This window comes from Taudactylus pleione, unplaced genomic scaffold (genome assembly GCF_031769625.1).
Source record: "Taudactylus pleione unplaced genomic scaffold, aTauple2 ptg000372l, whole genome shotgun sequence".
NCBI lineage: Eukaryota > Metazoa > Chordata > Amphibia > Anura > Myobatrachidae > Taudactylus > Taudactylus pleione.
Window position 1 is genome coordinate 17213717 of NW_028284773.1, and position 13495 is coordinate 17227211.

General features: G+C 44.5%; 1 protein-coding gene and 1 pseudogene across 1 annotated transcript in view; both read left to right on the plus strand.

Annotated features, from left to right (window-relative positions):
* Positions 1 to 13495, plus strand: part of MELTF (melanotransferrin) — a 145407-nt gene that overhangs the window by 58431 nt on the left and 73481 nt on the right. The window lies entirely within an intron of this gene.
* On the plus strand, positions 11587 to 13464 carry LOC148508315 (uncharacterized; annotated as a pseudogene).

Here is a 13495-nt window from a genome sequence, read left to right on the forward strand (position 1 = left end):
TGAGGGGATGGCGGGATGGGCTGATTACTGAGGGGATGGTGGGATGGGCTGATTACTGAGGGGATGGCGGGAGCATTTTTTTCCCACCTAATAGCTTGTAATGAATGTTATGCTCCCACAGACCACTTTAGTTTACATCCTCCTCCTCCCTAGTCACTTAGATCTCCATGGTTCAAACGTCCTCCATATTAGCTGTAAGAATAAATATGTGTATTTTAACTGTAACCTAGAATTATAAATTTTTTTCATGCTATGGGAAGGAGTCCCTGGTTGCGAAGAGAGATCCTTTTGGATCCCTCCGCCCCTGTCCGGCTCCTTCTGACGGACGTTGGGGCTCTTGTGCGCATGCGTGACTTGTAGGTCACGTATGGCATGCGCACTGGTGTCACTTCTCCGAAAGGAGCAGTGAAAGACGCTCGCGGGGACAACCGATTTTCGGATCAGCTGTCTCTGTGCCAGAGCAATGATGAATTGCTCCGGTGTCCACGCCGTGTTAGAATGTTAATTATCGGGGTCCATTCGGACCCCAATAATTAACATCATGAATAGACCCCATAGTCTCCAAGAGCATAAATAACAGGACACTACTTGGCTGCTCTGAAACCAGCTTTACTCTTCTATAATTATTGGATAGGGCAAAGAGGGAGGATTTGTCCAATTTGCAACATGAATTATGGAGCTCGGAGTTCTTACAACTGAAGCTGACAGAGCTTATTCAGACTCACAATGGCAGGCAGCATTCTTGCCAATTATTAAGATTCAGGTACAAAATACACAGGTTGCTTTGTTTTGATTCTTAACCTTATTGCACAACATGTACAAATACAGACAACATTTCAAGGCTTTTAATGCGAAAAGAGTCCATGTAGATTTTGCTTTGTATCAAAGTATTGAAAATATCAGGCTATCAACTCTAACCCTAAATATCAGGCTATCAACTCAACTCTTTCCTTTTACAATGAGATTCATAAACTATTTGTACCAATAACAAACAGCTTCATTAACAATCTGTTTAATTACCATATTTCCGCAATCCACTCATATTCTGAGAGGTATCACGTGTCAGGTTGAGGCCTAGGATGAGCCGTAGCTCACCTCTGCGCCGGCTTCCCCTGATCTGACATGTGGTCAGACGTCAGGTGCGGCGGAGGGTAACGCGCTGAGTATTCTGCTTAGTGTCATGTGTACTGCCTTAGTTTGCTCCGTGGTAGCATGGTGCTGGTCAGCTGACGCTATACACCAATGATCTGCTACTGCAGGATATAAAGCCAGACCGGATCACAGGAAGTTGCCTGTGCACCGTTGTCGCTACCTGTGTGTTATGCTACTATTCCGTTCCAGGTTCCCTCGAGGTACTGGTAACTAAATACTGACCTCTTCTGCAACAGTGTGATCTACATCTAGTCTGTGTGCAAGTCCATACCAAACTCTCTCTGCAACAGTGTTCTTACCATCTGACCTGTGAGCATCGAGCACCAACTACAGTGCAGCAGTGTTCTTAACATGTAACCTGTGTGCCCGACGCAGTAACACCTCACTCTGCAACAGTGCACTTACACCTGACCTGTGTGCATCGAGTACCTACTACAGTGCAACAGTGCGTCCAAACACCCAGCCTGTGTGCACCAAGTGCCAATCTACAGCGCTATTGTGCATCCTATCATCTAGCCTGTGAGCACTTACCCTGCAGCGTCCCCTGACGCAAGGTTGCGTCCAGGACCCCTCTTTGGCAACCCGCACTTCCTGGTGCTATATTTGACGCACGTTAGCATCCAGGACTCTCTCTCTCCGGAAGAATCGCCCTCGAGAATTTCCATTGGCATTCCGGCATCCCAGGTCTCCTGTCCTCCTCCTGTGCCATACTTCTATTTGAAGTATATCGCCTCGGGCCATTGTATATTGTACTCCATTCCCACGGTATCGGACACCAGTGCAATGGACCACGACCTGCCAGTTGGGTGCAGCTAAACCCATATCCCGATTGGTGGGGTCACTGGTGAACACCTCCAGGCAGGTTAGACTCCGCACCTTTGTACTGGTCTCGCCAACGTCTGATATTTGTGGATGAGGAAGTCTTATATACAGGCCCCACGCCTCTGGTTCTTTCCCCAACCCGGGACCCCAGCTTTCACCTAAGTAACTGGGGAAACCTCTTCCAAGTCCGTGAAATTTTGCACAAGCCAAATGGAAGCTTCTGGGTCCCAGTCTGATGGGTTCAGTTTGTGATGTACCTCCAGTCGCACAACTTGTATTTCATACGATACTAGAACTTCATTAGCTATCTTTCTAATTCTAGCCGCAGCTTCAATGGATGCCTTCAGAGCACATCAGTGAGTACCAAATGAGGTATCACAGGGATCATTGGTACGGAGATAAGAGTCCAGAGCATCTTGTAAAATACGGACACCTTCTGAATCTGATAATACATAGGCTGGTAGGGAGTATTCACGTAAGAACAGATCCAAACACCATATCAAAGGGGCGTGGTCAGACCATGTAATAGGGAGCAGGGAGATAGAGGATATATGTTGAAGAGACCATTTATCAATAAGTAATAAATCATTGCGGGAATAAGATTTATGGACATTAGAATAAAAGGAGTAATCTTTAGTGCAGGGGTGTTTAACGCGCCATGTATTATATAGGTCAAATTAGACAACACCCGTTGAAAGGAGGCAGACAGACTAAGTGCAATTTGGAGAGTTTGTTTGGAAAGGGTAGAGGACTCCATTACAATCCATTATGCTTAAAAGGGCCACTAGAGGTATAGCACGTAGGGTAGCTTTTATTAAAAAATTGAGGGGAGGAATGGGCTGAGAATCGCCCAATCGAAGTTTATTAGGGAAATTGAGTCCCTTGGCATTACTATTAAGAAATTGTACCATTGTATAAATGGACAGAGGGATGATACACTGAAAACAGAAGGGATACGGATATTACATAAGTAAATGTGTCTGGATAGGGTTGAACTGGAAAAGAGAGGAGCGAAATTAGAGAAATGAAAAGGGGAATAACAATAATAGCCACCATATGGGCTACAGTATTTGCCACACAAAAAAGTAAAAAAGTGGCAAAAAAAGTATTACTGGGGGCTACAAGCCAACTACCTAATACCATACTATACATCAAGGACAGTGTCAGTGAGTAAATACAGACAAAGACAATCGAATATAAAATGCAATGACATTGTAACATAACAATTTAAGCAAACAGGATGCTAAAGCAATATAAGAACATACAGTATACTTGCTATAAGTTGTGTTGATAAATGCTCCAGAAGCAATGTGAAAAACAAACAGAGTCCCTCAAGTTCACAAAATCCAGCTTGAGATGGAGAGTGACTATACAGTACACAGGAGATGGGCAGTTGCGACTGCTCTCTGGGCATGAGTTGAAACGGACCATGCAAACCTGTGAAAGAGAAAATGGGAAGGGCTAGGAAAAAAAAACAGCCTCGAAGAAGGTTAGTAAAGTCAGGACCCAACCATAGACCATTCTTGGCGAATTGTGAGCACAGAGGAGGAAGTTGACAAGTCCACTCCTGGTAGGTCCCATTCCTTCAAAAGAGTAACGCCAGCTTCAGCTGAGGTAATAGCTGGGAGCAGATTCTGGAGATTGCTTGGATTTAGGCAACCTATGAATTTTGTCCAACAGTAGATCTGAAAAAGAGACAGAAGGGAGCAGATTGTTAAAGAGCGAGGAGGCAAAGGAAGACAGGTCTGCTGTAGCTACTGTTTCAGGAATGCAGCTTCCTAGAATGTCCACGACATTGGGTTTCCAGTACTCACCTCCAATGTAACAAATATACTTCAATGCAGTAAAACATTACATTCCATGCTTAAAAAAACAATTTGTCAGATGTTTGCAGACTTAAGTGATATAACTTATACAATTCTACCGTATATAACGACTTATAACAAGAATAAAAACTTTCCTACTAACTAAATGTTTATATTTATTCTGCAGTGTAAAAATCAATACCACAGTTTTAGTGGTTTCACAGTTCTAACTTGGATCATAACCACGGTGGTGCACAATATAATTGGTCGTGAACAGTGTTGATATTCCAGGTTACATTTATAACTCCTGCTGCAATGCATTGTTATAAAGTCATCTAGAAATTGCCTTATGGCTCAATTTCAGGTAGTCTATCCTTTTTATACGTGACCTATCCTTTGTAAATGGTTGCCGTTGATTAGTTCAGCAACTATCCATCACGAGGATAACTGATAGTAGGCTGTCAACTGTGCTTTGGTGTCCATAGAGTAATAACTATAGTTAGACAATTACTATTTTTATCTGTATATATGTCTCTTAGCTTGTAACTCTGTAGGCGACCATTAGATGAGTATGTTGGGCATGAAAGGGATAGGAACCAACATGGAATTAGCAGCCAGAACTCCCCTTTCTTTTATGGTTCAGTAATGTCCAGGGGCGTCTGTTTCGGTGTCTGCGCTGTAAGAAAAAATGCGCAGTACAGGGAAACTGGCAGCCGTGGACATTTTCCTAGTGACCTGCACATGCGCTATAGACTCCGGACACACTCTAATGCCTGGAGTCTGTAAGTGTGGCGCTGGCCTCGCACCGCTCAGTGCATTGCCGGCCACAGAGAGGAGGGATCCCGTTACAGAGACTGCACATGGGCCCCCTCCTCTCTAGAAACGCCCCTGGTGTCATGTCTGATGCTGAACTGTCCTCCTACAAACTTGTGTTTATTTGAGAGGATCTAGATCTCACTCTCCCTTTTTACTGTCAGATTTTTTTAAGTACAACATTTTCCTTTGCAAGAATGGAGTCTGTATTTAGTTTAGCTCTGACAGGAGATTGGCTCCGCACTAATAATGATGCCTGTCTGAGATGTGTGCAGTGTTCACAGACCTGTTCTAGCTGAGCACGTTTCAGCTCACTCCTGACCTTTCCTCAGGTGCTGCGATAGGACTTATCTCCCCTTGCAGCCTGTAATCAGATGTACAATGAGAACGTCTTCTCAAATTCAGCCCGCGGTGCCTCCTCTGATAGCTCACTGCCTAGGAACCTTCTAGCAGGGGAGGAGCACTCGGGTTTGTCTCCCTAGTGACAGCTGCGCCGAATCCACCTCTGGAGGTTGCTCTGCTTGCCTCACTGCCCTTCACTTACACTGTAGCCGCCACCCTCCCTGCCATTGGGCACATAGGGGCAGATGTACTAAACTCTGTAAAATTATAAATTGGAGAATGACAAACTACCAACCAATCAGCTCCTAACTGTCATTTTACAAAGACAGCCTGTAACATGACAGTTAGGAGCTGAGTGGCTGGCAGTTTATCATTCTCCAATTTATCACTTTACAGAGCTTAGTACATCTCATACTTACCGACTTCTAAGATTCCCTTCCTAGGAGAAGACCGGTAAAGAGAAGCAGGTGGGCGGAGTTGGGGGTGGGGCCGGGCAGGTCGCAGCATTAAGCCATGCCCTCTCGGGAATTCATCACGACCGCTGCATATTTAATTAGGGTGCGGGGCCAAATGAAGCAATTCTCATAGAATTGCATCATAAGTCCCCGCCCCCTATGCATGGATCTGCCGATCCCCGGGAATATTCTCCCCATTCTGCCCACTTCACTAAGAAGTGGATGGAATGCGGGAGAAGTGCCCACTCTTCTGGGAGTACGGGGGGTAGGCAAGTATGGTACATCGCCCCCAGAGTCAGTCGCCTCCTATCAGCTGTAACACCAGCGACACCTCTGCTTTCTGACAGGAGCCAGCTTCCTGCTCACTGACTGTTCCCTCAGACTCTCACTGACCAACTGCTGCTTGCTTCCAACTGTCTTATCTCTGACCACCTGACACTGGTCATGTGACCTGCTCCTGACCTCTTGAGCAGCTGCAGAGACTGCTGGGAATTATCTGCCTGTGTAATGATAGATGTGCGATGTACAGTGTCAGAAATAATACCTCGTATGGCGAGGTATTGCATATCTATCTATCATGTTATATCTCTATAAATATTTATGTGTGTATATGTATGTATATACAGTCAGGTGCATAAATATTGGGACATTGACAGTATTTTCATATTTTGGCCTCTATTCACCACCACAATGGCTTTGAAATGAAACAAACAAGATGTGTTTTAACTGCAGACTTTCAGATTTAATATGAGGGTAATTACATCCAAATCAGGTGAACGGTGTAGGAATTACAACGGTTTCTATATGTGTCTCCCACTTTTTAAGCGGACAAAAGTAATGGGACAAACTAAACAATCCTAAATCTAACTTTCACTTTTTAATACTTTGTTGCAAATCCTTTGCAGGTAATTACAGCCTGAAGTCTGGAACGCAAAGACATCACCAGACGCTGGGTTTCATCCCTGGTGATGCTCTGCTAGGCCTCTACTGCAAATGTCTTCAGTTCCTGCTTGTTCTTGGGGCATTTTCCCTTCAGTTTTGTCTTCATCAAGTGAAATGCATGCTCAATCGGATTCAGGTCATTGGATTGACTTGGCCATTGCATAACATTCCACTTTTTAGCCTTAAAAAACTCTTTGGTTGCTTTTGCAGTATGCTTTGGGTCATTGTCCATCTGCACTGTGAAGTGCCGTCCAATGAGTTCTGAAGCATTTGACTGAATATGAGCATATAATATTGCCCGAAACACTTCAGAATTCATTCTGCTGCTTTTGTCAGCAGTCACATCATCAATAAATACAAGGGAACCAGTTCCATTGGCAGCCATACATGCCCACGCCATGACACTGCCACCACCATGCTTCACTAATGAGGTGGTATGTTTTGGGTCATGAGCAGTTCCTTTCCTTCTCCATACTCTTCTCTTCCCATAACTCTGGTACAAGATGATCTTTGTCTCATCTGTCCATAGGATGTTGTTCCAGAACTGTAATGGCTTTTTTAGATGTTGTTTGGTAAACTCTAATCTGGTCTTCCTGTTTTTGTGGCTCACCAATGGTTTACATCTTGTGGTGAACCCTCTATATTCATTCTTGTGAAGTCTTCTCTTGATTGTTGACTTTGACACATATACACCTACCTCCTGGAGAGTGTTCTTGATTTGGCCAACTGTTATGAAGGGGTTTTTCTTCACCAGGGAAATAATTCTTCTGTCATCCACCACAGTTGTTTTCCGTGGTCTTCCGGGTCTTTTGGTGTTGCTGAGCTCTCCGGTGCATTCTTTCTTTTTAAGAATGTTCCAAACAGTTGATTTGGCCACACCTAATGTTTTTGCTATCTCTCGTTTTGATTTTTCAGCCTAATGATGGCTTGCTTCACTGATAGTGACAGCTCTTTGGATCTCATATTGAGAGTCGACAGCAACTGATTCCAAATGCAAATGTCACACCTAGAATCAACTCCAGACCTGCTTAATTGATAATGAAATAACGAGGGAATAGCCCACACCTGTCCATGAAATAGCTTTTGAGTTGATAGGTCCATTACTTTTGACCCCTTAAAAAGTGGGAGGCACATATAGAAACTGTTTTAATTCCTACACCGTTCACCTGATTTGGATGTAATTACCCTCAAATTAAATCTGAAAGTCTGCAGTTAAAGCACATCTTGTTTAATTTCAAAGCCATTGTGATGGTGAATAGAGGCCAAAATATGAAAATTCTGTCAATGTCCCAATATTTATGCATCTGACTGTATATGTACATATTGAGCTCTATAGCAGTGCATCCCTAACAGTACATGTTTTCCAGATCTCATAGTTGGTGCACAGGTTATTTATCACTGGCTGATACAGGTGGTGCTAATTATTTCATTTGTGATACTGAGAATAAAATGCAGCACTAGTAACATTCTATTATATTACTATTTCTATTGTGGTTATGGTGTGGGCTTGGGAGGGGGGTTTCCAGGCAGATGGAAACTCCCCCTGCATTTGCCTAGGAGCAGGAGGGGGGGGTGGTGTACATGTAGTATATCTGCGTAAGTCCACTACGTAATGTGGTCCTCAAAGCACCCCAACAGTTCAGGATTTAGAGATATCCGTGGTTGAGCAAAGGCGGTTAAGTCAAATTGACTGAGGCACTAATTAAGGCCCTGATTCAGAGCTGGACGCTCTGACCAGAGCGCTCGCTCTGAATCAGGGCCCACCTCCATAATTATGGAGCGTCCTCCTGGACGCTCGTATAGCTGTGGGTCACCACCCACAGCCTATACGAGCGTGCAGGTTGATGGCCGCGATGGTCTTGACCATCGCCTCTGCGAGCCGGAGCCTGCGGTTGAGTTTCCCAACCGCAAGGCCCGGAGTGATTTTGGCTCTATCAGAGCCAAAATCACTCACACTGACATCACTAGTGATGTCAGTGGACCGGCTTCTGACGGTAGGCGTTCCCTTGGGAACGCCCCCGTCTGGGAGGCACGCCCCCGGCATGCCTACCAAAGGGGGCGTGCTGTTAAACAACATCGACAGCACGCCCCCTTTGAACAGACACAACTAGCGAAGGAAAGTCCTTCGCTCGTCGCGTCTTGCGCATGCGCACGACGGAGCTCCCTCCGTCGTGCGCATGCGCAGTGCACACCATCGACCCACTTGCGAGCGGACAGCCGCTTGCGAGTGGGTCTGAATGAGGCCCTAAGTCAGCTGTGGTCAAACATGGATATACATTAAAACCTAGACTGTCAGGGTGCCTTGCCTGCCGAATTTGGGAACCTCTGGCGTCCAGGATCACTGCAGCGATGGGCAATGCATGCATCCCTGAATCAAGCCCTATGTGAGGAGGTGACAAGGTCAGTGGTATGGTGTGAGGAGGTGAATGGAGACATGCCAGAAAGCATAGACTGAAGGCAGTGGCGTAACTTCATCCCAGGTGCTTTTAATGTTTATTAAAATTTACCACCCCCCCAGCCCCAGCTTCTGCCGCCCCCCTATGCAATTCCTTTTATACAATGCCCCCATTAGTGGTCCCCCTATGCAGTGCCCTCAGTAGAAGTTCCCCTATGCAGTGCCCGCCTATGTAGTACCCCCCAGTAATGGTCCCCCTATGCAGTGCCTCCAGTAGTGTTTCCCCTATGCAGTACCTCCAGTAGTGGTCCCCCTATGCAGTGCCCCCAGTAGCAAGGCCCCTGTAGTGCTCCCAATAGTAAGGCCCTTGTAGTGCCCCCAGTAGTAAGGCCCCTGTAGTGCCCCCATATGATGCCACCAGTAGTAATGCTGCTGTAGTGCCCCCATATGATGCCCCCAGTAGTAAGGCCCCTGTAATGCCCCCTGTAGTACCCCCATATGATGCCATAAGTAGTAAGGCCCCTGTAGTGCCCCTAGTAGTAAGCCTCCTGTAATGCCCCCAGTATTAAGCACCCTGTAATGCCCCCAGTAGTAAGCCCCCAGTATTAAGCCCCCTGTAGTCCCCCAGTAGTAAGCCCCCAGTATTAAGCCCCCTGTAATGCTCCCAGTAGTAAGCCCCCTGTAATTCCCCCAGTAGTGCCCCCAGTAATAAGCCCCCTGTAGTTCCTCCAGTATTAAGCCTCCTGTAGTAAGCCCCCTGTAATGCCCCCAGTATTAAGCCCCCTGTAGTGCCCCCTGTAATACCCCCAGTATTAAGCCCCCTGTCGCGCCCCCAAGAGAAAGCTCCCTGTAATGACCCCAGTATTAAGCCCCCTGTAATGCCCCCAGTATTAAGCCCCCTGTAGTGCCCGCAGTATTGTGCCCCCTGTAATAACCACAGTAATGCCACGCGCGCGCGCACATATACCAAAAAAAACCATACCTTCAACCCCCCTCTGGTGCCTTCCGCAATCCGTCCCCGGTGCCCGCTCCTCGGAACTATGGGAGTGACGTCATGACGTCACTCCCATAGTGCACTGCGGGACCCGGAGCTCAGTAGTGAGCTCTGGCTGCTGTTAGCGCCGAGGGGGGTGGACAGAAGGAGCGGGCGCCCGCTGGTAACACACTCAGAGGGCGCCCGGCAAATGGAGGGTGCAGTGGGTGCGACTGCACCCCTTGCATCCTCTGTAGTTATGCCACTGGAGGTGGAGCGCCGATCAGCGGCGCTCCTTCTCCATGCAGCTCCTCAGCAGGGGCCGGATGACAATAGAGCCAGGTGCCCCCTTCAGGGCTGGCGCCCGGCGGAAAATGACTCCATTGTCTCCGGGAGTTCCGCCACTGACTGAGTGTTATATAGCAGGGTCTCCAACAGTGCTGAACAGTGATGTGAAGTTCTTGTAACCGTTATTACACCAAACCTGTTCTCATTGTATATTATTTACTTTGTGGACTTGATTACACTGCTTTAATGAGAATTCTTTGTGCTCAGAAATAATGTCAAAGAAATCTGCTCTCAAAAAAAAACAAACAAACGATGTGTTGTTGGTTTATTGATATATAATCTTCCAAGGAAATCCCATCTACCAGATCTGTCATCATTAGTATATTACAGAGGCCGGGTCATGAATATGTCTTTTCAAGACTAGATTAAATCTCTCTGATCTGAGTCATTCCTGTACATATTACATTTATCCTGCTTTTAACACTTCTATTCCTCTGCTGCAACCTATAATAACTGCTTAACTGTTCCCAATTCTAGGCTGAAACAGGTGATCATTTCCACAGGGAAACAGTTGCTCAACAATGCAAACACAGCTTTGGGCATGGACTGTGCAAATGTACTGAGACTTCTGTCCATCAGGGGTATTCAATATGGGTGCGATAACATCGTTTTTGCGTTAATATCGCAATTATGACGTCATTATCGCAGGTTTTACTTTTACACCCTATTCAATTTCAAAGACTTATCGCAGTTTTGACAAGTCTTTGATGAAAAACGGGGATAACTTTTCACCATTGAATAGGTGTCGAAAAAAAGTGCAGAATTGGGGTTTAGGGGTGCAGGCTTTAAAAAAATGGCCTGCACCCCTGGGAATGACATTTAAAAAAGAACTGTGTCCAAAAAAAGTGAAAAATAAAAATTAGGGACACCCAAAAAATTAATATAAAAATTGGGGTGAAAAAAAAAAAATGGGAAAAAATTGTTAAACAATAGGGAAATAGGTTCAGGGCTATTCTGCAAGTATACGGCAGGTGTATTCTAGAATAGATTTATAGCGGCAGGTGCACAAATGCAGAATTTTTAAAAACTTACTTTAAGGACATAAAAATATGCTAGTACCCATTTTCATGTACCCCAAATTTGATGGGACCACTTAAAAAAATAAATAAATAACCTAAGTGCTCTTCTGCATCACTTCTTCAATGTCGGGAAAAAAACACCTGCTGCGGCAATTTAAATCCCCGACTTTCAATTAAAGGCTAAAACGGGGGTACCCACAGTGTTCCCCCATGTTTTTACAACTTTAGGGGGGTCTTACAATTATTTTAAGGAAAAATTCGTAACTTTACGCAAATCCAACTTCGGAGTTTCCCGTTTTCGTTAATTTTATATTGAATACGGGGATAAGCGGGAGCGCGCACCAGACTTTAACGCAGGAAAAAACTCCGATATGAAACGTTAACTTCGACAGTGAAGTTAACGTTTCATGTTGAATACCCCTCTTTATGTTTAGATGGAAGAGTGAGAAGGACAAGTTTGTGGAGGAGCCCTTGGGCGTACAGTACATTGCTTGCACAATTTGATCATTTTATTGAAGCTATGAGGGTAACTACTGACAGCAAAAAGAAAAGCATGCTTGTTATCAGTGCTGGCCCCAAGATTTATGAACTTTATGATACTATGACAGAGGCAGAAACCAAGAACTATACCAAATGCAGGGACTCTTCGGCTGCATTTTGGAGCAAAATAGGCAGTCAATCACATTCCAAATACATTTTTAGGACAGCTATGCAACTGCAAACTGAATCTGTTGACGCATATATTACTCGATTTAGGATTCTTGCCAGAACATGTCAGTTCCATGATGTTGAAGATGAAATTAAGTAGCAGCTAATTGCATTTGGCATGTCGGAAGTTGTGCAGATGTGCTCTTTAATCTGAAATGATGCTGACAGAGCGGCAGCAATATGCTAGAAGTCTTGAACTTTCAGAAACAAATGCTAATGCTGGGCATACACTATACAATTGTCTGTCAGATATCTGTCCAATCTGGCTGGTTGTATAGGAGCCAATGACAGTCGATTATATGGTTTTAAACACTGGAAAACAGACAAAAACGATTGTTCAAATTGGTTAAATTTGTTTTATTTAACCAATTTGGCTGAAGGTCCATTTCTGCCTGTTTTCCAGTGTTTGTGAACAAATGGTCGAATGTCAGTTGCTCCCATACATTACCAGGTTTTCATTCCAACCAGCCAGATTGGACAGATATCTGACAGATAATTGTATAGTGTATGCCCAGCATTAGGAGTAAGGACAGTGTGCAATAACTTACATACTGACACAAGTGGCAATCTGCAGTTTAGTAAATCTGGATCATGTTACAGGTGTGGACGCTCCTATCCACATTCAGGAGACAGTCCTGCCACTGGTAAAATTTGCACTGCATGTGGCAAACTGAATCACTTTTCCTCTGTTTGCTAATCCAAGGAAACAAAATCTACACCCAAACAATCTTCTCAGCAGTTTAAATCCAGGAGAAAGAACATGCATTGTGTGGATTAAAATTCGACATTGTCTCCAACTGCAGAATCATCTGACAGTGATAATATGCAAGAAGGTTTTATCTATATGATTCATCAGGTCGGCAAAAACAAGGTCAGTCCAAAAATTGGCATCACCCTAGACAACGCCTCTGCTGAATTTCTAATAAATTCCGTTGCTTCTGAAAACCTAATGGATGCTATCAGTTTCAAGAAGCTGCATGGCAAGGTGGTTTTGAATCCAACACCTGTAAAAATATTCACTTATGGTAATAAACGACTCCTTCCCTTACACAGGGTTCTTTTGACGTTATTGCATGCAAAAATGACAAAAGCATATTTTTTGTCACTAAATTTGCAAGAGGCAATCTCTTGGGATTTGATACTGCATCAGAATTGGCTCTTATACAAATTGTGGTCCACACTCACAATTCATCCTTGACACTCCCAATACCACTCCTGTCATACATGAACCAAAAACACTATGAAGTGATGTTGATGTTTTACTACGGGAATATGATCATCTTTTTCATGGCATTGGAAACTTAAAGACTATCAAGTTCATCTTCACATTGATCACTCGGTTATACCGATTGCTCAAGAACATTATACAGCGATTCACAGGTTCTTTTCGAAATTGGATTTAAATAAAGGTTATTATCAACTGGAACTTGATGAAGAGTCGCGTCAAATATCAACATTCTCAACTCATGTTGGGCAACGAACATACAAATGGCTGTCATTTGGAATCATATCCGCAGCAGAGGTGTTTCAAAATGCTATCCATCAAGTTATACAGTCAGTTCAAAATGCCATCAATTACGGTGATGATATTCTGGTTTTTGGAGCAACGCGCCAGGAACATGATGCAGCTCTGCGTCGAGTGTTTCAGTGTCTTCAAGACAGGAATTTAATACTGAATAAAGATAAATGAATCTTGCTTCAACAGAGCCTCACATTGTTTT